A 23,879-nucleotide genomic window follows, 5' to 3' on the forward strand; every position below is an offset into this window, starting at 1 on the left:
AGTATAGAACATATAGTAAATCTCTGTGCTCGTGTGGGATTAGAATTTTAAGAAAACTTTATGATAGACACAGGTTAGCAGAGCTAAGTGTGGTGCAGTCTCTGAAAAAGGTTTTGCAAGATTTCAGCCCTGTTCTCTTCTTACCTGGCATGGGTGCTGCCTTGGTGCCTCCCACAGAGACCAGGAAAGGCTCTACTGTCTCTCTCCAGTGGCACCTGAAGTAGGAACCATGTCACATCCTAGGTGGGTCATTTCTAAGAATTCACCATTTTCCTTACTACCTCTGAGCCTCAAAAATCTGTCTCCTTGCTATGGCCCCCTCTGGGTTTTAAAGCCCAATGGCCATCAGGTAAAGCATAGTGAAGACACAGCTTCGTTCCTACTGCAGCTATGGATGGACCCTGGCAGATGTGGAGACTGGAACATCCCAGATGACTCCTACAACAATCACCTTCCAAATTATCTTGAGAAACTGGATCTGACTCTCAAGTGTGGCAGATACACCATGGCACGCTGACCACTTAAGGAAGAATTGAACTTCAACCCGCATGGGATCCTACCCAAACCTCCGAACCAAAACCTGTATTTCTAAGCCCCTCTGTTACAATCCTTGAGCACTCTTACAACTGAAAATATCTGGTCTGTAGACTCACTTAGCTGGCCTTACTTCCATTTCTCACCACCAAATAATTAACTCCTAGAGACATCAGCCTTGATAGAAATTTCATAAACATGAAAACAGCCTTTGTAAAGCCAGAGAGACAAAAGATTCTTTAATCCCAGCACTCGGGAGGCAGAGCCAGGCGGATCTCTGTGAGTTCGAGGCCAGCCTGGGCTACCAAGTGAGCTCCAGGAAAGGCGCAAAACTACACAGAGAAACCCTGTCTCGAAAAACCAAAAAAAAAAAAAAAAAAAAAAAAAGATTCTATCAGGAGAATTTAAGGCCCAATCTTTCTGTGGAGAACCTACTGGTATATTGTTTGTCAAAACTACACAGGCCAGCCTCTGATGCTCAGGACCTCCAAACTGCCACATTCAACAGGGTCTAGTTACTTACAAGTAAAGACTAAACAGATACCCTGACCTCAGGACCCAGCACTTCCAGGTGGCCCTTATGATGTTTATTTGTTATTGTGTTGCTTCAAAAGAATCTTATGACTGGTTGGGTGACCCTTGACCTGACCTGGCCCCACCTCCACTTTTAAAAGATTATTTAACCACCAAGGTGTTAAGCCTTACGCCCTTCAAAACTGATGAATCAGCCTTCTGAGGAGAGAAACCATCTCTGAGAAATGCTTGTTCAACTATTACAAATATGTACTGGTCCCTTCCAATTAACATCTATACTAGATGCACTGCATCCTGCTAGGTGCTGCGGGAAAAATAGTGAAAAAACACAGATACTGCCCTGCACTAATACATTATCAGCCAAGACACGCTTCCAAAACAGTAACAGATCTTTCCAAAGTCCTCTCAGCTCGTTCATCTCCTTGGTAATGGAATGGGAGCAAGAGCAGAGAATGCCAGGCAACCCTCTCTGGTATTTGGGGAGAAGTAGTCACAGAAAGAATTTCAACAAATTTAAAAAGCAAGTCCGATCCTCTTCCCTCCAGCAACCCCATCCCCTTGCCCTCAGAGAAAACCCTCGCTAAGACATGGACTTGGCACAGGATAATGCCTCTGAGTTTCACAAAGCAGCCTTAGCCAAAACCAATCTCTACTTGGGGCAGGATAAAGCAGCTGGTTGTCTGCATGACTGAAACTCTCTTCCCAAGACAATGGTGTGCTTATGTGTCGGAGGGTTAGGAGTGGGTTGTTAACACAGAACCCACCAGCCACAGAGCTGTTAATTCAGTTGCTGGCAGGGGCTTCTGTTATCTTCTGAATACCTCCAGAGGGGATAAGCCCTACCTCCTCATTTGAGTTGGCAGCGGGATTATTTTTTTGCACCTGTTGCTCTACTCCGATAACACTGCAGTTAAGCATTGATTTGTTAGAAAATAAACAGAAAAAAAGCAAAGAAAGGCATCTGCCCAGACAGCCTGAGCTGGTTTGCCTCAGTTTTATGCCAATTTGTTTTTGCTAAAAAAAAAAAAAAAAAAAAAAAAAAAACAGAGAAAACCCTGTACCTTCAGTTTTGAGGCTATCCTCCCACTCCCTTGGAAGAAAGGAGGTATCAAATAGGCTAGTGGGAGCTGGCAGGGCCCAAGAGCCAGAAGACTTTGTACTTTTCCATTGGCTGGTTTGCAAGGGCACTGAGGGGTGTCCAAGGTCTGCAGAATGATATGGCCAGCCTCCAGTCAGCCTGGGTTCCGATCAGAAATGAGATGAGCAAGGGTGGAGAAGGGACTATTGGGTGATGATCCAATCCCAAACTACACTCCTCAAATGGTTGACTTTTGCAAGTCAGGGTATTTGGGGAGGAGGTGGAGACTTATCATACACATCCCCAGTCCCAGTTCAGCCTCTCCCACAGATGCCCAACATCTAGTCTGGACGAAAAGCCCTAGTTCCTAGACCATGGCTTTCTCATCTCAGAAATGAGTCTAGCCATACCTATATAAAAACCAGGTTGAAAAAACTCACTCATCCTCTGCCAAAGGCTTTAAGGTCCCAGGAGGAAAAGGACCTGAGAAGTTGAAGGTGTGATTTCTCCTCTAATCCGAACAATAAGGTGCTCTCATTTCTCATTAGTTTGTCAATAACACATGATGAGCTAAGCCCCCAAAGGGCCACAAAGTACTAAAAACATCACTCAAACAAAGATGACGAACATCAATTAGCCGGTGGCTTCATGGCTTCATCACCCAGCTTTCAGTACAGTCAGAGGAAGCGTCTTCATATTTCTTTTCAAACATAGTCATAGGCAATATACGTCACTCCCCCAACCACCAAAAAAACACCTCTCCCCCAGCCTTCTCTGGACCATAGTCCTATTACCACCAGGGGCTCAAAGGGTCAGAGAGCAGTCAGGAGAGACTGTGGAACAGGCAGGGCTTGTGCCTTCTCTTCTGAGTGTTAAGGACAGGGTGATCCAGTAGGGGTGGGACATGGTTGGCTGAGCACTCCCAGGCATTCTTGTCATGAGCGGGGCAGGGAGTGGAGTTCCTCACATCAAATCAGGCAGCAGAAAAAGAAGAGGTTTAACAACACCCTTAGTTGACTGAAAAATAAATAAGACCAACTGCCCAGGAATGCGGGAAGGGTGGAGGGAGGTAAGGGGTGGGGACTGGAGGCAGGGAGGGGTTGGGATGGACTAGGACAATGGATTTGACCAATTCAAGAGTCAAGTTTCCTCCGAGGAAAACACCAAAATGTCAAGCCAACAGCCACCAATCTGAAATCTCACAAATTGTAGAATCACAAACCAACAAAACTAAGATGGGAAGGCAGTTCATATTTATCAAGTGTTTACTGTGTAGTCCGAATGGAGCCAAACCATACATGGATTATCTCCTGGAATCCTCCTGAGAACTCTAAACATAGCTACTAATATCTCCATTTTACAAAAAAAAAAAAAAAAAAAAAAAAAAAAGGCACAGTGAAATTAAAAAAAAAAAACTTACTCACTGATCTGGTAAACAGACGGGGTATTATAAGTGTATTGGAAAGGGTTGGGGAAAGCAACATAGTTCTTTGAAAATGGGTCCTTCTGTCGCTAAGGAACAGAGAGACGTCTCCTAGCATCTCAGGATGGGTCCTTGAATTTACCCACTAAATGTGAGGAGGAGATGTGCTGACCATCCTGTGCTCTAGAAGAAAGGGTATCCTTGAACAAACAAGTCTAGATCATACAAGGGTGTTGACTCAGGGCCCCCAAAACATATTCATGAAAACTTAAGTCTGGACGGAGGAGACGCTGATACAGCACAGGGAGAGACCTTTGGTTCAATCCCTAACACCAAACCCAACCAAAACCCTTCAGTCTGGGCTCTTGTTGAAAGGCCCAGATTGACTCAGGGGTTGAAGTGGCTGCCTGAAGCCACCTCAGACTTATTAGCCTTAATAAAAGAGTACTAATAATAGCAGGAAACATTGATGAAAATTACAGAGAATTTATAGCCTCTTTGCAGGTCACCAGAAGTCTGAGGGAGATCTACTAGTGCCAGGAACACCATAGCACCGAAAGAGACCTGGTGTGTCATTTGGGAGCCTAATTTCTACCAAAAGAGATCCAGCAAAGCCTCCTCCGGCTTCTTCTACCACCACAGAGCTATACCTGGTAGGTCTTAAAACTAAACCCAGAAACCCCAGAGAACCTTGGGAGACTCTATCATCGTCTTTACAGTTTCAGAAAAATAAAACATCTAGATTTCCTTGCAAATTTAAAGATGGCTTCTAAAGAAAATGATGTGGCTTTCTCTTTGTTCAGATAACCATTCAGTTAGAGGTAAGAAACTCAAGGTCCTTTGTAGATTCCTTCTACAAGAACCTGGCCCCTCAGCACTCTGGGTCTCATTTTCCCTCCAGAATATGTCTCTGCTGCTCCTAGTTCAATGGTCTATGCATGTAATAAGCTCTGTGGAAATTCAAGAGTGAAAACCCACTGTGAAGGCAAGCACCTCAATCCCACAAAGGCTTTCCTGAGAATTAAATCCCGCCACACTAATAACAACTTGGCCCGCCCCGTGGTTGTTCTGGAGGAAACTTTCAGTGTACAAACAAAACAAGAACTCACCTCCATCTTCCCCTTTTCTGACCCAAGCCTCAACTTTATCCCAGGGTTAGTTTATGAATAAGATGAACATGTGCAGACATCCTCCAAAACAACTTCCCAGATGGTCGGGCTCCAAGAATTGTCACATATTTCAAAAACTTCACCATGATGAAAGGCAGCATAAGCTTCAGAGAGTAGGACTCAATGCACATGGAGAAAGCAGAGCCCTTGTTCAAACCTTGTTAAGAATGCTAAGCTAGGTGTGATGGCACATGTTCGTAATACTAGCACTTGACATACAGACACAAGAGGATAAGGAGTTTGAGCTAGCCTGGACTACATAGTGAATTCCAGACCAACCCTAGCTACACAGTGGAGAGAGGGTTGGGGGAGGGAGAAAGAGAGAGAGAGAGAGAGAGAGAGAGAGAGAGAGAGAGAGAGAGAGAGAGAGAGAATGCGCAGGCCAATAGCATAGCAACAGGGCATTTAACCAGTCTTCCTAAGCGCAGATCCCATGTAACACGGATCCTACCTATAACCACGTAAGTCTCCTCTGATGCTGGCCCTCCCCAAGACATCAGACCCACCTTTGCCTTTACCCCATCAAGACTCTATCATCAATGAGGGTGGAGTGGTCTTTCCTGCCCCTGAATGCCCCCAAGATCTTACCTTCTCAGATGAATTAGAGAAAAAAACAAAATATAACACTGAACATAGCTGGGAACACCCCCCCACACACACACACACACACACACACACACGCCCCGTCCTACAGCCTACACTCAGCAAACCGCATTTCCTGACAGCATTATTGTTACTGTCCTCACTATGCCTGAGGATATCCACAACTCCAAGTCCATAAGCAGAAAAACATTCTCCTGTCATGGTGAAGAATGTGGACCAGCTGATCTACTCAGCAGTCATTTCCTGTTCGAGAGAATGCTGTACCCTAGTTCCTCGCCCCTTTCTTTCCCCATGGACCCTTTGTGCAGTCTGTTGAAGCTTGTGAGCCTCTTCTCAGTTATGCTGAATGTGTGATATTAAAATGATGCTTCATTAATAGACTGAAGTAGAACATCTGTCACACATCTAATCACCTCTACGATATCAGATGTCAATACTTTGATACATTTGTAACAAGTACAATGTGATATAAAATATTAATGATTTTTTGGGGGGAATAATTACAGTGGTAGCTAATACTAATAAGGAGTTTTGCCCACATTCATATTGATATGTTAAATTATAATTGAAAGTTACTGAAAATAATAATATCCTAGGTCCCCTGAATTCTCTCCTCTAGACACTAGGTTAGAATTCTGAATGTTTTACTAACAGCAAGGACTATTCAACTTCATCTTTAGGAATGACTTGCAATGATTTAGCAAGAGGCAGACCCACAAGATCTTAGCAAAATAAATAAGTACACACACACACACACACACACACACACACACACACACACACACACTCCAAAGCCTCTAGATGCTAAGGTCAATACTTTCTCCAGCAGTGATCAGTAGATACTGGGGAAACTCTTAAGAACTGTAGGAGTGGGCACCCTTTCACACAGAGGTATTATCTGGTGAATAACCTGTAGAGACCTTTCTTCCAGGGCCTCCTGCATGCCAGGTATCAAGGCATAGGGTAGAAATGTGTTGAAAGCCCACCCCGATGTGTGCTATGTCCTGAAGCCAACTAAATATGAGGCTCAATTTGGAAGTTTCCCATTAACGTGGACCATCCCATTTCCTGATACACTCCATCTCCAGTAAAAATTAATATCCTATTTCTTCCCCAGAGTCAGAGTTTAGAATCCAAACTGGTTATTATAGGAAAAGAAATAATAATTTAAAAAAAACAGAATTTAATACTCATCTGCTCCAACCGAGTGGAGATGGAAAGAAAACGCCCAGACTGAGTACTTCTCCTTGACTTCCAGCCTGCAAATTACTACTACACATTACTCACGAGCATTGTCTGGGTGCTTTCACATTCTTAATTTAAACTGCTTAATTTAGTCCTTATTAGCCCTGAATGGTAGATGCTATTACCCCATTTTCCAGGTGAAGAAACTTAGATGCTAAAGTTTACAGAATTCCCCCCAAAAGCACTCAACTACCCAGCAGCGGTGTCCAATTTAAAGCCAGGTGCTCTGATTCTACACCCAGTGTTCACCTTGCCACACCCCGCAAAACCCTTGCTCAGCCCTGAGCACTCAGTGCCGCCCACCCCTTCAGACACAGCACTCCAAAGCTGCTCCTTCTTCATGACCTTCCACACAGCCTCTGGCCAGCGGAGGGAAGATGGCAGAATCGCAACTAGCTGCTCTTTCATTTCTTAAAAAGAACAAAGTTAGGCATAGGCTAAATTTCAGGCCAAATCTACAGCCCACACAAAGCCCAGACAAGTCTGTTCAGCAGTTTCATGGAAGACAGAGCTGATAATAGCCCTCCCCTCATCTCTTCCTCAAGACTATACCACTAGCCCTGCTGTGGGAAGCTTGCTAAAGAGCTCCTAAGAGATTCTGGGACAAACTCTGTACGACGGCCGTGTTCACCAGACTCTTTTCGTAACGAGAACCTCCTCATTATTCTGAGAAAGGCTCGTCAGAGGTAAGCTGGTAACAGGTGGGGGATGGGTTAACAGTGACTAAAGTTTCTCAGATCCATACCTGGCATACGGTCCCCACCCCCAAAGACTGTTTATCGTTGAGTCTGTGATACAAGGAGAGCAAGAAGCAGCAGAAAGGCCACCTTAACTTCACCGCGGTTACATCAAAGAAAGTGCGCATCTCGACAAGGTTATTTAAGATAAGTTTTCATAGTGAAAGAATAGGGTTAATGGGATGGTCCGTTCCCTTAAACAGACACACAATTATCTGTTTGGCTCTTTGCCCCTTTTTATTTTAGGCGTGTCATCGGGAATCATGTTTTGGGTGCACCTATACACATCATAATTTAAATAAGCGCTCAAAAACCCTTAACAAGGATTATAATACCGAGAAATAAATGAGAGATGGGGGGGCTGGAGAGATGGCTCAGAGGTTAAGAGCCCTGACTGCTCTTCTAGAGGTCCTGAGTTCAATTCTCAGCACCCACATGGTGGCTCACAACCATCTGTAATGAGATCTGGCACCCTCTTCTGTATAGATAATAAATACATAAGTAAATAAATAAATAAATAAATAAGTGAATAAATAATTCTTTAAAAAAAAAAAAAAAAAAATGAGAGATGGGGAGAAGGGATGCGAGTGAGGCCAGTGGCCAGGCGATAAGGAGCCCAGCCCCGCACGGCAAGCCGAAGACACACTGTGGTTAGGTGCTAGTGAAATCATTTTCAAAGGAGCCTTTTATGGGATGTCTCTTTTAAAACCAAGTCAATTAATACTCTAGGAGCCTCTTTAAGTGGGACACCGTGCTCGTCCCTGTCGTAAGCTCTGTCTGCCGCAGGTACAGAGCTGAGCCATCTGGAAACCGCACAGGCAGCCCTGTGGCCCACATGATCACCGTCAAGTCTTCCTCTCGTACAGGGTCCACATCTTTCTTATCTGCTTGCTCATCCACAGCTGCAATGCAGCTCAGGCCGAGTGGATGCCAGTGTGTGAAGTCTCCCCTTCAGCTGGTCTGGAGGTAGCCATGATGCTTCCTCAAGTGCTATTCATGCATCCCCTACTCCCTATTATTCCAAGCCGCCCAGTTCTGCTATCTCACCAGCTCTGGACCTATGGATTAAGATGGGATACGATGCGCGATTTGCTCCTGAGACCCCACCCCCTACCCCAATGAAGGCTGCCAGTTTCATCCCTCAACAGTCTATTCTTAGTCAAAGTTCCGAAGACCATAACGGAGACACTTAAGGGCCCCCAGTGGTCGTCCTGTCCCAGGGGCATCTGTCACCCCTCTCTCTGTTCTCATAGACTCTAATCCTGCTGATCCTCGGCATAGTTGTCGCACCTACTCTTGGCCATCATAGCCAGCAGAATCTGTGAGTTCAAACACCTCTTAAAGATAATCAGGATGTATAGAGGAGGAAATTCAACCCCAGAGAAGTGCAGTGTCCCGCTCTGGGCCACTCAGCCCTGCCGGGTCTCCTGACAGTCGTGCTGAGAGCACTCACTGTCACACCAACGGCCTTCCCTGTACTGTGTTCTGATCACTCCTGAAGACAGCGCCAGCCAGCCTTCAAGGACGACCCTTAAGAAATAATCTTTGTTCCCATCTGAAAGGCAGTAAAGTTTTCATTAACTAACTCCAAAGGACTGATAGAAATGTCTACTCCAGAGCATCCTGTCTTTCTCACCATGATGCCACTTGGCTAGAAAATATGTGCCTTCCTAAGATACACGGTCACAAGCAGCCATTTTCCCTACAGTATCGCTGATTTCCTACGCATCTTCATACTCTGGTCCTTTAAAATTCTGACCGGTGTGAGAAAAAAAAAATCACAAACTTTAATAAGAGCAAAACTGTCTGCTCCTTAGAAGAAATCTTATCACTTAAAATCATTTTATAAACAGGTATGAAAATGTCAAGTAAAGTGAATTACCCACCCTCCCTCATCAGCTATTGGGAATCGAAAAGTTGGCAGCCTCCTGCCTCACTGCTCGGAGATAGACCCCACTACAGATTTAGCTTACCCAAGCTGAAAGTCACTGCTCTATGCTCGATTAAACAGTAACAAAGGCAGGGTCAGGGTGTGTGGTCTTAAAACATCAAGCCAATGCTTCCAACCAGGGCCCCACCCACAACAGAAAAGTCTGTTGCTTTGCCTCCACGGAAGAGGAGAGCCAGCTGAACGGGAGAAATGGTTTGAAACACTAGCGAAGTGGTGGCACCAAAATTTGGGTTTTGAATCTATATTTGGTTCCTTCCAACCGTAGCGCTGTGTGTTGGCAGGCTCTGTTTCCGTGTTTTGGCACCCTCCCTACCTCACCGCCCCCCAGAAGTCTTCAAAGGCCCTCGGGATGCCCCCATCCAAAGGGAGAGGAGACTGAGTGAGTTCTCGTGTAAGCTTCCACAGCTTTGTGTGACAGCGCACTACAAAGTAAGATTCTCCTACTTAGGTTAAAAAAACGCAAACAGTCCAACAAACATAGCCCCAGTTTTCAAATCCCCAGAGAGTGGAGACAATAAGAAGGAAATAAAACTTAGTAAGATTCCAGAAAGCACAATCCCACTTCCTTAGAGCAGAATGCAGCCCGAAAGCGCTCACCTTCTGACCTGGTGATACCAGCTAGCTAACAGATTGCCAGTGAGAACACAGCTGAACTCTTGGTCTCCATTTTTGTCTCAGGCCTACAAAGAAGCCAAAACAGTATTGAAAGACGATTGGGATAAAGCCAGTCAATGATTGGGAGACCCTTATGGTACCCACAAACATGCAATTATGAGTGTGACTGGAGCTTGTCACAGGTCTAGAAAGGCCCAAGGCACTCCCATGAGAAATCGAGGTATAATGATATAATAAGAAAAACATCAGGAAGCTTGTGTGGATATAGGTAATATAATTTTTAGCACACACACACACAAAAAAAAATGTTATCAACTCTGAGAATTTTTGTATAAATGAGGCCTGGTCCAGCACACTTCTGTACCTACAACTACTGTAAAAGGATGTCTTGAGTGGTAATATAACTTCCAACATAGTAGCTTCCTCAAGATTGCTCTCTTTCAGAATGTCTGCTGAACAGTCTGGAAACATGGAAGATGGTATTCATGATATTTGGTAGTGTTTAAATGTGGTTACAAACTTCCAAATAACTCTCAGATCTTCCACCACAGTTTTTAATTACCACGGGTCATGGCTCCATATTCTAATCACATTCTTGACTGTGAAATTCTTCTCATAACATGTCTGTATCTCTTCTGTTAGAACTTGTCTCTTCTCTGGACCTCAGGGGAAATAGCACACAGCCACTTATGATCCCTAACTTTCCCTATACATTGAATGATACTGTCATGATACATCCTCACACCAAGGCCCACAGAACCAACTGCGGCTTCCATCAGAAATCCCAGACTCCAAACTCCCCCATTCTCCCCGAGGTCAACATGGAGAAACAGCAGAGACATCTGAGGACTCAAACTCAAAGAATCTTACTCAAGAATCTCAAAAATGCATCACCCCCACAGTGGCATTCAGAGTACCCCAAAGTAGACATAAAAAAAAATAGTGATTTTGCCACCTTAGTGTTCTTGTGAACCAACAAGATTAATTGCCACACTTCCCTCTGCTCAATCCACACTGGGACCAACACTTGTACATGGTGCACAAACAAAATCCAAAGAGTCCCTATATAGAAGGCATTTGTTGGTGAGTCATGTCTGCCTGTCTGGTCACAGTATCCCATTGTGAAAAAACAAAGGATTGGTCTGTCCCCTTGTGATACGGTAAAATCATTTACCTGATTTGAATCTTCTTTTTGCACAGGATAGTTTTTAAGGGTACAGTCTGTCTACCTTGGCCACCTGACCCCTGTTCCCTTTGTGAATATAGATTATTTTGCCTATCTACACCCATTTTCCCAAACTGGAATATAATGAAGGTGAACTGGCTTTTCCTTATTGCTTGTAAGTCAGAAAAAAAAAAAAAATTAGCAAAAACACCTCTAGACCATGAGACCACGCGCTCTGATCCCTACCTCATCACTGAGCAACATCGGAGTCACCTGTCTCCATCTGCTTTTTGTTCCAGAAAAATCTAATCCAGGGATATGGCTTTGTCATACTACATGGACAGAGAAACCGGGGGACTCTTAGACTCTTGCTGATTAGAAGTCCAAACAATGTAGGAACTTCACAGATAACACTCACAGTAACCCAGCTGCTCTCACCCAAATAAACTCAAACAAGACTCAGTAGGTGAACCCAGGTAACACAAGCTTCACTTCCTGCCAGCTGCCTCCCGGAGCCTCTGGTTTATTTTCAGCTGTCTGAGTCAAGACAGGTTTCTCTTTCCACGAAGGTGTTTGAATTCCAAGTTCAAAAGAAGATTTAAAAGTGAGGACTTACCTCATTTACCTAAAGATTCTGGGTGGGCAATCCTATAGCTCTGTCGGAGAAGAAGGCAGATAGCTACCACACTAGCTCCTACCAGGATTGGGAGCCACGGCCTTATCACGTCTGAGCTCTCATCAGAGTGAAGATAAATGCATATGACAATAATTTAAAATCATTTTGTTGGATGTTAAGCAATAAGCCACCAACCGGGAATTCCCTAAGTCACTTCCCCCCTCCTCTGATTGGCTGCCCGGCCCTTTAAAAAAATAAAATAAAGGATTACAAACATTGGCTCATTTGCATTTGGCCAACTCACACGTTAGTGTTCAAACAAAACAGGTCTAACCAGGTTATGCCTGTGTCTCAAGAACAGAGACAACCTGTTAATGGATGAGGAATTGATTTGGTGGTGACTGTGCTTTGCAGCTTAGAGGCAGTTTCAGGTGAAAAGCACCTCACTTCCCAAAGACGTCCCAGGAAGGGGGGTGGGTATAAAAACCCAAGTCCCGGTGGGACAGATGAAGGAAGAGGGCTGTGGAGGTGGAAGAGGGCTGTGGAGGTGCTCTTGAACATCTGTCTCGTTTTCTGACCTGTACTTAGTCCTCTCTGCTTTGGCATGAAGACCTTTGCCCTGGCGGTGCAGGTACCAAGTGTGGAAGGAGCTTCTAGCCCATTCTGTCTCTGGGCACCATGACTGACCGGCTCTTTGTAGTGTCACTTGACAATTTCAGAGGACGTTGAACAGGCTTTTCCCCCAGCCCCAGGTAAGCACCTTGGAGGAAGGTCAGAAGGGGATGGTCCTGGAAGGGTCCACTATGAGATATCTAAGGGCAACAATCATCCTCGACAAGGCAGGGGGCTGGTTAACAAGATCATCATCATGTCCCCTCGACAGGTTTCAGATGCTTTTTTTTTTTTTTTTTTTTTTTACTATTTATCAACCCTCCCTGTAGGATCCAAAAAAGAGAAAATCAAAATGCCAACAGACTATGAGCAAGACTCGGACTCCTGAAGAGATCTCTGGAGTTCACAGATCCCCATCCCCCTAAGCCAAGGGTGTGCAGGGAGTTTCCTGTTCTTGCTTCACTGGGTCCCAAATGTTTCTCCACCTGCACAGGTGAGCAAGTGCCCGGGCCAGGAAAAATACAATTCCCTAACCATTAACTTTCCCCCTTGGGTCTTGCTGGACACCAGCCTTCCGTGAGCAAAGCATCCAGGCAGGTTTCCTGAACTCTGGGAGCCTCCTCCCTCTTTGTTGGGAGACAGGAGGGAGTTTTGGCAAAGATATAAAGATTTTGTGATCACAACCCAGAAGTTCCTTCTGTGAAAAAGAAATACAGAAGCAAAGGCTTCTGAAAGGAACAGACACCAAATGGTTGTTGTACAGCTAAGGAGGATGCGGAGCCAGCCAGCTGCAGTATTCTCTTGTACGTTTGCTTGGTTTAAGCAACATGAATTCAGAGACTTTTCAAGTGCAAAAACAGTGGCCGGGCAGGGGCGGATTCAGAGGGGTCTTGGAAGAAGGTGCGTTTTTAAAGGAGGTATTGGGATACAGTTTGGGGTAGGTCTGTAAGGTCCATCTGCTTCAACCTCCAGCAAATAAACCCACCTCCCCTCCAGTTCAACCAAGTCTACCTGCCAAAGGCCCTATTAATATGCAAATGTATGCCCTGGGCCTGATAAAAAAACAGTAAATGTCATCATTGCCCATTATCACATTAGCCCCAATTAGTTTATCAGCTCTAGATCTGAGAGAGAGGCCCCAGGGAACAACCGGCTGGAGTTTTGTTGGAGAGATGAATCAGGAGCAGCCCAAGCTGCTCTAACCCCACCCACCACAGGGTGTTTGCAGGGGGAAGAAGCTGGAGGGAGGGGAGGGCTCTAGGAAAAGCAACCTTAGCCTACTCCACACTTGGTCTGAGCAGTAAGGGACAGGAGGTGTATAGTCCTGAGGTACGGACATCAAATGCAAGTGCCGAAAATGCTGTGGCTCCTAGCCCAGGACCAGCCATCTTTAGTTACAGGTCCTTTAACTTCAAGATGAGGCCATGTAGTTCTATCTCCATTCTGGTTTTCACTTTTACTCTAACCAGCTAGATGGACACTCCTGAGAAGAGTCAGTATGGGGCCTTGGTGGAGGTGGGAGGAGACAAAAAGATGTCACCTTATAGCCACAGCCACTGTGGAGGTTTATATATATGAAGTACCTTAGGGAGTGTCTGATAACTAGCAGGTCCTATTAAGCATTACTTGTTGTCTTTACTTGGGACTGAGCTGACCCTCCTAGAAGAAAAACAACAGACAAAACAGTACCCCCTCAGGAGAGGGAGAGGGAGAGGGAGAGGGAGAGGGAGAGGGAGAGGGAGAGGGAGAGGGAGAGGGAGAGAGAGAGAGAGAGAGAGAGAGAGAGAGAGAGAGAGAGAGAGAGAGAATTGATTCTTAGGCATGCATTTATGGAGAAATTCCTCCAAATGAGATCATTTGCTTGATAGTCAACTTCAATAAGATAGTGTTGATAGGTAGGTAGATAGATAAATGATAGATGTTAGATAGAGGATAGATAGATAGATAGATAGATAGTAGATAGATAGATAGATAGATGGAGTAAACCCCATAATAAGTTTTCAATGGTAACTATGGAAACATCAGAGAAGATACTTTACAGATAGAGTATGTCCCTTAAAGGGAAGGAGAAAGAGTGTCATTAACATCAGACTTCTACCATTCATTCTGTTTCTAAGACTCTCCACGAGACAGATAAGAAAGAAATAGAGTAATGAGGTGAGGTAAAAATCAAAATGATACCAGGACCTGGAATAAAGTCTAGAAACACAAATTCTCTGATTAGAAATCTGCCTTGTCTTCTGCATAGTCAAGGCTCTGTCCTGGCCTCCGGCTTGTGCAAAGACATGGACCCTCTGAGTCAAGTCCTGAGGGGAGATGTCTCAGTTAGTAATGGGCCCACTGTACAAGCTTGAGAGTCTTCGTTTGAATCCCCCAACACCCAGGGAGAAAGCCAGGCATGGCAGAATGCAGCTGCAACCTAGCAGTAGGGACGTGGTGACAAGACGTTCCCTGAGGCTTGCTGGCCAGCCAGTCTTGCTGAATCAGTGTAAGTCCCCGTCTCCAAACAAGGTGGAGAGTGACTGAAGAGAATATCAACCTCTGTCCTCTAGGTGCCCATGTGTACATGCACTCAAGTGTATATACACACCCACACCAAACACACACGAATGGTGTGGGCAGAGCAGACAGGGCTATTGGCAGTGGTGTGGTGTGGAGTTCCTAAGTTAGTTGGTTTGTCTACTAAATGATCCATTTCACAAAATCAAGGAGGCAGAAGGACCTAACTGCTAAGCCAAGGGCAAGACAAAGAGCCTCTCTGAGATTATCAAGCCCTACGGGGTCCAAGTCCCAGACAAAGCCCTGATGTCATTACAGGCCAATGACAGTGATGTCCTTGCTTTGCTACAAAGGCAGATGCTCACATGCTTTACACACCAGTTCCTAACTAGAAGCCTGTATTTATCTTGTGTTTGTGTATATTTCTGTCTCTCGTTCTCTCCTGATGATATAGATCTACCCCAGGGCGGAATGGGACACATATGTAATAAAAGACACAACAAAAATATTAATACAAGCTGAACAGAAACAAGAAACTCTCTCTCTCTCTCTCTCTCTCTCTCTCTCTCTCTCTCTCTCTCTCTCTGTCTTTCTCTTTTTCTCTCTCTAGTCCTGTAAAATGCACAGGGGAGAGAAAGTCAGTCATTTATTATCCTAGCTATAACTGAATAAGGAACTAGGGTTCACACATATCTTGCCTTTTACCATCCTTCTTAAATTTTGAATGTTAATGATTAGATTCCAGAGTATCTTCCTGTACTCTGAGATTGTTCATGGGCCCTGAAAGTGGCATTTCAGTTTCTTTGGGAGGTCACAGGTTGACAGTTGTCCTAATATTTGCATGGAGTACTCTGTGGCTATTGTCATCACATCTGGGCACCCACAGGCTGAGCAAACCCTCTGAACTGCCAAGGTAAGAAACAGCTTCACTGTGGAGTAGAGGAAGAACCCAGTGGTTCTGAAAAGGGTTCAGTGTGGTGAGAGAAAAAGAGAGAGAGAGAGAGAGAGAGAGAGAGAGAGAGAGAGAGAGAGAGATACCAGGGGGACCTTCTCCATCATTTGAATATGTCCCCAGCCATACTTAAGCACCAAAGAAAAACCACCACCACCCTAAAATATTACTCAGGGCCCCCCTTTTGCCTAGCATCATGTGCCTGCCCCTGCCTCATCTCTTCTCTAGCACAATATCTTGCTGTTCTCTCTCTGGCTTTATCTTTCCTCGTGAAGAGTTTCACACACTGTCTCAACCTAGTGAAAACTTCACTGCTGGGACAGGCAGGTGGCTTTTGACTCAGACTACTTTGAGCCTCTCAGGTTTAATTCTCAGTCTCAGGAAAGGCCAGAAAAAGTTGGCCTCAGCCAGACAAATTTCTTGTGACCAGTATTCTCTTTTCTGTACAGGGAAAAGCTTTTCATATTATAGCAGGCTTTCCCCACCTTCTGTGCTACTCTTTTTATGATTGACAAATTAAAATTATATAATATATATCTAAGCTTTACAACATGATGTTCTGATACATGTGTATCTTGTGAGATGAATAAATCAAACTCATTAGCATATGCATTACTACACATACTTAGCATTTTTGGACAGTGAGAACACTTGTAATCTGTTCTCAGCAGTTTTCAAATACACAATACATTGTTTTTAAACTGCAGTCACCACGTTGTACAATTAGCAGTTGTTTTCACATGTTATGTTTTGCATAAGATCCATGAGATCACCCTTCCAACTATCATGGAACCCTAAATATAAAACCAATTAAGGTATGGCCACAGCAAATGGGCTGAATTCCAGCCCAGTCCAGGCTACAGAGTGAGACCTTGTCTCAAAATACTAAAAATAAATGAATAAACAGAAGAGCAAAATGAAACTGGGAAGTCAAAATGAAAAAAGCCTGAAATGTGAAGACAGACCTGGATCTACCAAGCCAATCTTCAGCCCCTATAGTTCAATAGCAAATACTGAAAAAGCTAAAAGTTCAGAATAAAAATTGAGGGGAAAACCCATTGCAAAAGTAGTGATTTTTGTCTTGCCCAGGAAGACTTGAGAGTCTTTTGACACAAAGGTCACCCTGCTGGTCACCAGGCTTGGTGGCCCTGGACAGGCTAACTGCCAAGTGAGACTCTGGATCCAGAATTGAGGAACAGCATGGGGGCCTGTGACGGGGAGAGCAGGAAAGACTGGGAACAGCGAGGAAGCCTCATGGGGAAAAGTGAGTCACCGTCCAGTGGCCGTCATTCTTCACAAGTGCTTTAGGGCGTCTCAGAGTGACCACTCAGACAGCCATCCCTAAAAGTATCTTCTAGGTAAAGCTAGGACTGTCCATGCCCTTGAACCAGACACATCTCGAAACCTCCTGAAAGTGATGTCAGAGAGTAGACACGCACAGCTTCAGGGACTATGCAAAATGCTCATTTGCATAAATAAGTTATCCATTCGGGCCATTCAAAACTTTTGCACCTGTGCTCTGGTAGGATGTCAGGAAAGAAGCCTCTGGAATTATTTCTGAATAACTTCATATTTGGGGGAAATCCAGATGAAATCTCCCTGCTGGTCTTGGGACATGTCCGTGATTTTTCTCTCCACTCCCCACCCCAACTCTCAATAACCACATGTTAGTTCAGGGTTTGAAATTAGTCAGTCTCCTGCTCTGGACAGACTATATGTCAAATAGTCCTATTTTAAGAGTTAACTTCTTTCATGACATTGACCCAGGGAAGTTTGATAAGAGTCCTGATTTAAGGCTGGAGGCAAATAGCTCTGAAATTCTGAAAACCAAATATATATACATACACATATTGTGTAGGTGGATGTACAGTAAAACCGAAATAAGGAACTTGGCTACAAACAGAACCAAATCTGCATAGTCAGTGCATTTGAAAACTTCTGTTGGGAACACAACCCTGCTTGTTGCAAGGGAGACCAGTCATGGTCTGCACAAATCTCCTCACAGTGAAAATCACAAAGGCCACTGAGCTCTGGTATTCTGAACGGAATGGCATAAGGTGGGCTGGAGAGATGGCCCAGTCAGTAACACACCTGCCCACAAGCATGAAGACATTGGTTCAGAGTCCCACTTCAAAGTCAGGCATGGTTGTATGTGCCTATAACCCTAGGTGATGTCCAGGTCCAGTGAGAGACTCTGTGTCAAAATGATCAGGTATAGAATCAGAGGAAGACACTTGAAATTGACCTCTGACCTCCATGTGAACTTTACGTGGACACATACACAGATTTAAAATTAATAAGGAGAAAAAGAATCATGGAGAAATGGAGAGGAAGGAGCCACTCAAACAAGGTGAGTGCTAGAGACAAGTGAGGTCCACTGGCTGTGGACTCTTGTTCCATCAACAGTGAAATCCAATGTCAATGGACTTTTCCTATCAACACTAAAAGACTTCAAAACCTTTATGGCCCTCAGCCTCGTTCATCTATGGCTCTTCAGAAGTTTCTAGAACCACCAGGGCAGAAAACCTTAAGTCTCACGATTGTGTGGTCATGGTAAGGAAGGGTGCAGTCATGGTGAGGGAGGGGTGGGGTCATGGTGAGGGAGGGGTGTGGTCATGGTGAGAGAGAGGTGCAGTCATGGTGAGTGAGAGGTGCAGTCATGGTGAGAGAGGTGTGGTCATGGTGAGAGAGGGGTGCGGGCATGGTGAGGGACAGGTTCAGTCATGGTGAGAGAGGGGTGCCCCTGACTTTCGATAATCCACTTTTTTCCAGCTTTCTAGGAGGAGGGATAAAGCTCTTTGAACCTGAGCCTTGGCTGGGGGTAGCATTCTTTTTAGAATCAAGTAAGATGAGCCTAGAAAGCCATGAAATCAAACCAGTGAAGGTATAACTGCCATCATCCAGAGTTCTGCAGGTCACTATGGGGTCTGCAGTCTCACTCAAAGGAGACTTGAGCATTCCATTCACTCCATTTCCTGTCTTCCTCAGGGCTTCCACCATGCACAGTGCAGAGGACAGACCTGCGAGAAAAGATGGTGACCCAGGGAGAGAGGGGGCTGGAGAAGATGGTGGCCCAGAGAGAGGGGGCTGGAGAAGATGGTGGCCCAGAGAGAGGGCAGCTTGGGGGCTTATAATTGACCCCAATGAGTGCAGCATCAACTTGGTCACAGTTCTACCTGAATTTCTCTCTCTCTCTCTCTCTCTCTCTCTCTCTCTCTCTCTCTCTCTCTCTCTCTCTCTCTCTCTCATTCACTCACTCTGTCTATCTATCTATCTATCTATCTATCTATCTATCTATCTATCTCTCTTTCTCTCCCCCACCCCCCAGGCACATGTTCCTCAGAGGGAAGTACACCCATCTCAGGTGACATGTAGGATGATTTCAAGGGCAAATCATCATTCTTAAGTTACATGATTTTGATGTGAAAAAAATAAGTAAAAGTGACTCAACTGAGGAAAAATTCTTAAGATCTGTAATTCCAATGAGAATGGAAAGAGCACAAACAGTAGAAAGGAGACAAGAGTGGTTGAAAGGGGAGGGAGAAATGGCTTAAAGATGGGCACTCCAGTGTTCCCAGTACCATGACAGATAGCAAGCTCTCGGTACTGCGTCCTGCCAAGGGAAAGACACTTAACTCTTCCGCGGTAGAGTCTACACCTAAATTCCTAGTTTGAAGTCTGTAAGTGTCCAATCTCACCTCAGAGGGTACGTCCTGACACCAGTATGCGTCTTCTATAGAAGCACGCTGTGCCTCCCTGCTCCCCTTGCCCTACCGCCTAGACAGGACCAAGACGGGGAAAACAGCATTCCTAGGGCCATCTTCCCATTCAGCCCTGCCCGTCTACCTTCATTCAGAATTTGAATTTCCTGGGATCCTTTGTCCTTAGAAAGAGTCAAAATTCAACAATTAACAAATGTTCTGGACCTCCTGCCTCATACCTAGGATGTGCCAGGCAGTGGTGCCTCAGTCACAGGAAAAAGATAAATATATATGTGTCCACTGTGGCAGATACAGACTGTAATGAAGTGGCACTCTGTTTCTGATTCTGCCCCACAGGGCGAGCTGCTTTGGATTACTGCTTTTCTCTGCCAGCCTGGCCAATCCAGGCCAAGTCTTCTTTGGGGTCCTATCCCTGACATCATCCCAAGTCGCAGAGCATCCAAACCTACTTGTTGAATCAAATCAGATGGCATCAGCTCCAGGGTTGAAACCCCAGGCCTAGGATCATTAATGTCCACTGAAGATCCTATGCCTTGCCCATCATTTAGAAGCGGTTTCCTCTTTACATCTGTTAAATCTGCCCACAGTGTCCCTTCAGTGTATAACATAGACTCTGTTGAGTCCGGTGACTTCTGGGGGGCTCATACAGTTCTTAATCAGCAGGCAGAGGCTGAGGACAAGAGCTCTCTTCAAGCTGCAGACCGAGGGTCCTCCAGAAGATAACTCCACTCCCTATGGTGAGCCAAGCCCATGGAGGTGTTGAGCACCCTGCAGTGACTACAGGAAAGAGTGTGCACTGAGAACTTCAGGACTGGGGGAAGGCCAGAATCTTTGAAAAGACAGTGCAGGGCTGACCCTTCTGCCTTCACTCTACACCCACTCTTTTCTCTCTCTCCCCCACCCTCCTCCAGAACCCCTGCCAAGCTGAGCATTAGGGTAGTCGACTCAGTTTAGATGTTTTCCCCATTTTAACACTGAATGTCCAAGAAAAGCCCAGTCAAACTAGAAGAGTTGGCCAACCCAGGCGCATGTCACACAGACATTCTCCAATCTGATCTTCTCTAACAGCCTGTATCCTTCTCTAAGCCTCTGTTTTCCCGACTGCATTTGGACTTGATAACACTTCTCACTCCCAGCACTGCTGCTGGGCACAGAGAGAGGGCAAGTGTTGGGGCTCAGCATCCACCATGAATGCCCGCATCGCTGAGTACCTGTGGATGATATACTGAGAGCTGTATGGAAAGGAAGAGCTCCATGCTGAATCAAAAACCCTGTTTGCTGGTCAATACTGGCTAAGCAACCATCTCTCTCTGGGTGGCCAACATGTGGCAGGGAAAAAGAGCCATACTTTCAACATACTGGCCACCAAACCCTCGCTTTACCCAGTTGTATTATTTTGATCAAGTACTTACTAATACTGGACTGGATACTGTTTTATTAACACGCAGTTTATCAGCAAATCCTCAAAAGGGCTCCAGAAAGTACCATCATAATCCCACGTTTTAAGAATGAGAACACTGAAGCTGAGAAAAGTTAGGTGACTTTCCCAAGGTCACTGCTGGGAAGGACAGATGGGAACCAGCTTAGGCTGATCTGGGGGGGGGGGCGCCTCTCCTAACCATGCGCAAGGAATGTGCTCTCCTCTAGCCTCAGTGGGAGCAGACAGCTAGCTGCTCTCTCCTCCAAACAGAAGGAAATTGGCATTTGCCTCCACACTGGGCAACCTGATCAGTCTTAGAAGGCCAGAGAATTAGCAGGCAAGCCTTTGCTTGCTGGGAGATGGCTTACCCTGAAGCCCTGCTGGTTTTCCCAGAACCCTGAGCTAATATTTACATAATCTTATTATGTCGCTTTCCAGCTTCATACTGAGGAGAAAACCCAAGAACCCACTTGGGTGATATTACCACTGTGGTAGAGACAGCTTGCTTGTTAGCCCACAACAAACACAGGCTGATTACAGAGGGGGAGGCTCCTGCCTTGGAAAAGCTGGGGTTCTTATCTGACTCCACTATGTACTAGTGATGTTACTTTGGACAACTTGAGACTCAATTCAACCATCTTTAAAGTGAATATAAGTTGTCCCCACCATATTGCTGTCATCACCACCTCTGCTACCACTTAAATGCACAGAATCCCTTTAATGCAGTGGTTATATTTTTCAGTGTGTGTGTGTGTGTGTGTGTGTGTGTGTTGTGTGTGTGTGTGTGTGTGTGTGTGTGTGTGTGTGTGTACAGGCACATACATTCATGACACATGTAGAAGTCAGAGGACAATCTCTGGAGTTCATCCCCACGTACCTCCCACCTATTAGTTTGAGACAATGTCTCTTGTTGGCCGGAACTCCCCCATCATATGCAGGGAAAGCTGGCCCATGAGCTTTCCAGAATCCTCTGTCTCCATCTCCCATCTTCCAACACTGAAATTACAGGCATGTGCCATCATACTCAGATGTTTACAGTCTAGATGTTTTACAGTTCCAGGGATTCAGACTCAGATCCTCACACTTCTGAGGCAAGTACCATACTGACTGGGATGTCCCTGGCACACCCTGGCTACCTTATCTCTATTTTATACTTTAGAAAACCCAGACACAGAAAAGTGGGAAATTGGGTCAAGGCTGTATGTGGTAAAGCAAGAGCTAGAACACAGATCATCTAACCTGAAAGCCTTGTCCATCACTGGTGTGTCCTCTCTCATAGACAAGGCTCTCAAGAAGGCTGCCCACATTGGCCAGCCTAGCCCCCATCCTCTGCTGCATGGTCCTCAAGGCCCTGCTTTTCAAGAGTGTGTTAAAAGAGAGTGGGCTATCCTCAGGAGCACCCTCCCCGAGGCAGCCTCTCCTCCTCCCTGACCCACACTGCCCTCCCAGGTGATGGCGAGTGAATCACCAGTCTGAATGTGCACACTGGAGCTTGAGAATGACTCAGGAACACAGAGGGACTAAAGAAGGAGTAGCTAACTGCAGAACAAAGCCAGGCAGCCACTTGTGGCCAAGATAATTACAAGCTGGAGCAGCGACATGAAGGCCAAGGGAGGTCTAGTTTACAAGGTCATAAATCACAACCTCAAAGACTTCTAGGAGGTCCAGAGTTTCCACCAGCTACTGTGGACCCAAGTAAAGTTCTAAAAACAAACAAATAACAGCCAAAAAAAGTCACTCTATCACCTTGCAAGGTCTCCTTGTTACTCTTCCAGAGTCACCCTGCTAAGTCCCTATAGTTGGCCCTCACTTGCCCATATTCTCCAAAGGGTGGGGAGGATGTGAGGTTAGGGGGGTGGTAGACTTGTCAAATGTGCACAAATCTACATCACCAGGTAAGCCATGGAAGTCCTGACTTGTCCCACTGTCCTGTGATAGGTTGAAAATGGCTCTTTTTATTTTCCAATCAGGGCCAAAAAAGAAAAAAGAAAAAAAAAAAAAAAAAGAAACACTTGCATTCTTGTGTATCCAGCCTTTATGGCGGCAACCTCTATGTCCAGGCCAAACCCTGTCATGCTCTAGGCAGTGTTTTGGTTTAGAATCAGATAGGCATCTTTGTATTCTAGATTGATCATCTGTGACAGTGTGACATTGGCCAAATGACCCAATTGGGTTCACTGAGTCTTTGCTTCTTTGTAAATGTATTTCTATTTATCATTAATGATAGTTTTTTGTTCATTTGTTGTTTTTCAGACAAGGTCTCCTATAGACCGGGCAGGCCTTAAGCTCTCTATATAGCCAAGAATGACCTTGAATTTCTGATCCTCCTACCTCTACCTTCTGAGTGCTGAGATTACAGGCATATACAACTATGCCCAATTTATTCGAGGCTGGGGATCAAATCCAGGGCATGCTAGACCAGCACTCTCCCAACTGAGCTACATCCTTATCCCCTGAAACTATTTTTTTCTAATTGAAGATCTTAGCACTGCTAAGTTGATAGAGTTACTAAGCAGACAAAACTGGATGACGTAAGGGGAAAGGGTGCTCTGGTCAGTTGTTTTATTTACTATTGCTGTGCTGCTGAATTCTAGATCCTCTTTCTGAAGTTCCTGGTCATCAGTCCTACACAATTTCCATGGATATCTATCTTCCCAGAGTAGTGCAAATTTGACTGCTGACCTTACTTCTGGAAGTAGAGAGATGATAGATAGATAAATAAATAGATAGATAGATAGATAGATAGATACATACATACATACATACATACATACATAGACACATAGATACATAGATACATAGATAGATACATAGATAAATAAGCAGACAGACATATAGAGGATGGATGGATGATAGATAGATAAAAGATAGATGGATAGATATATAATAGATGGATGGATAGATAGATGATAGATGGATAGATAGATGATAGATTTAGAGTTATGTTGTTATTTATACAAATAAATAACATTTGTGTCTAATAATTGGCACATGTACATGAATG

The 23,879-nt window shown here is 45.0% G+C and overlaps 1 protein-coding gene across 3 annotated transcripts in view; it reads right to left on the bottom strand.

Annotated features, from left to right (window-relative positions):
* Positions 1 to 11,842, bottom strand: part of Ehf (ETS homologous factor) — a 39,533-nt gene extending 27,691 nt beyond the window's left edge. The window contains exons 1-2 of one of the 3 annotated variants that reach the window (XM_037205050.1): positions 11,671 to 11,842; positions 9,872 to 9,954 (exon numbers count right to left, since the gene is read on the bottom strand). The gene's annotated coding sequence lies outside the window, so the exon portion shown is untranslated. The remainder of the gene's footprint in view (positions 1 to 9,871; positions 9,955 to 11,670) is intronic. The other 2 variants (XM_037205051.1, XM_028877847.2) reach the window with 2 other exon arrangements.
* Positions 11,843 to 23,879: the final 12,037 nt, after the last annotated feature.

This window comes from Peromyscus leucopus, chromosome 4 (genome assembly GCF_004664715.2).
Source record: "Peromyscus leucopus breed LL Stock chromosome 4, UCI_PerLeu_2.1, whole genome shotgun sequence".
NCBI classification, from domain to species: Eukaryota; Metazoa; Chordata; class Mammalia; order Rodentia; family Cricetidae; genus Peromyscus; species Peromyscus leucopus.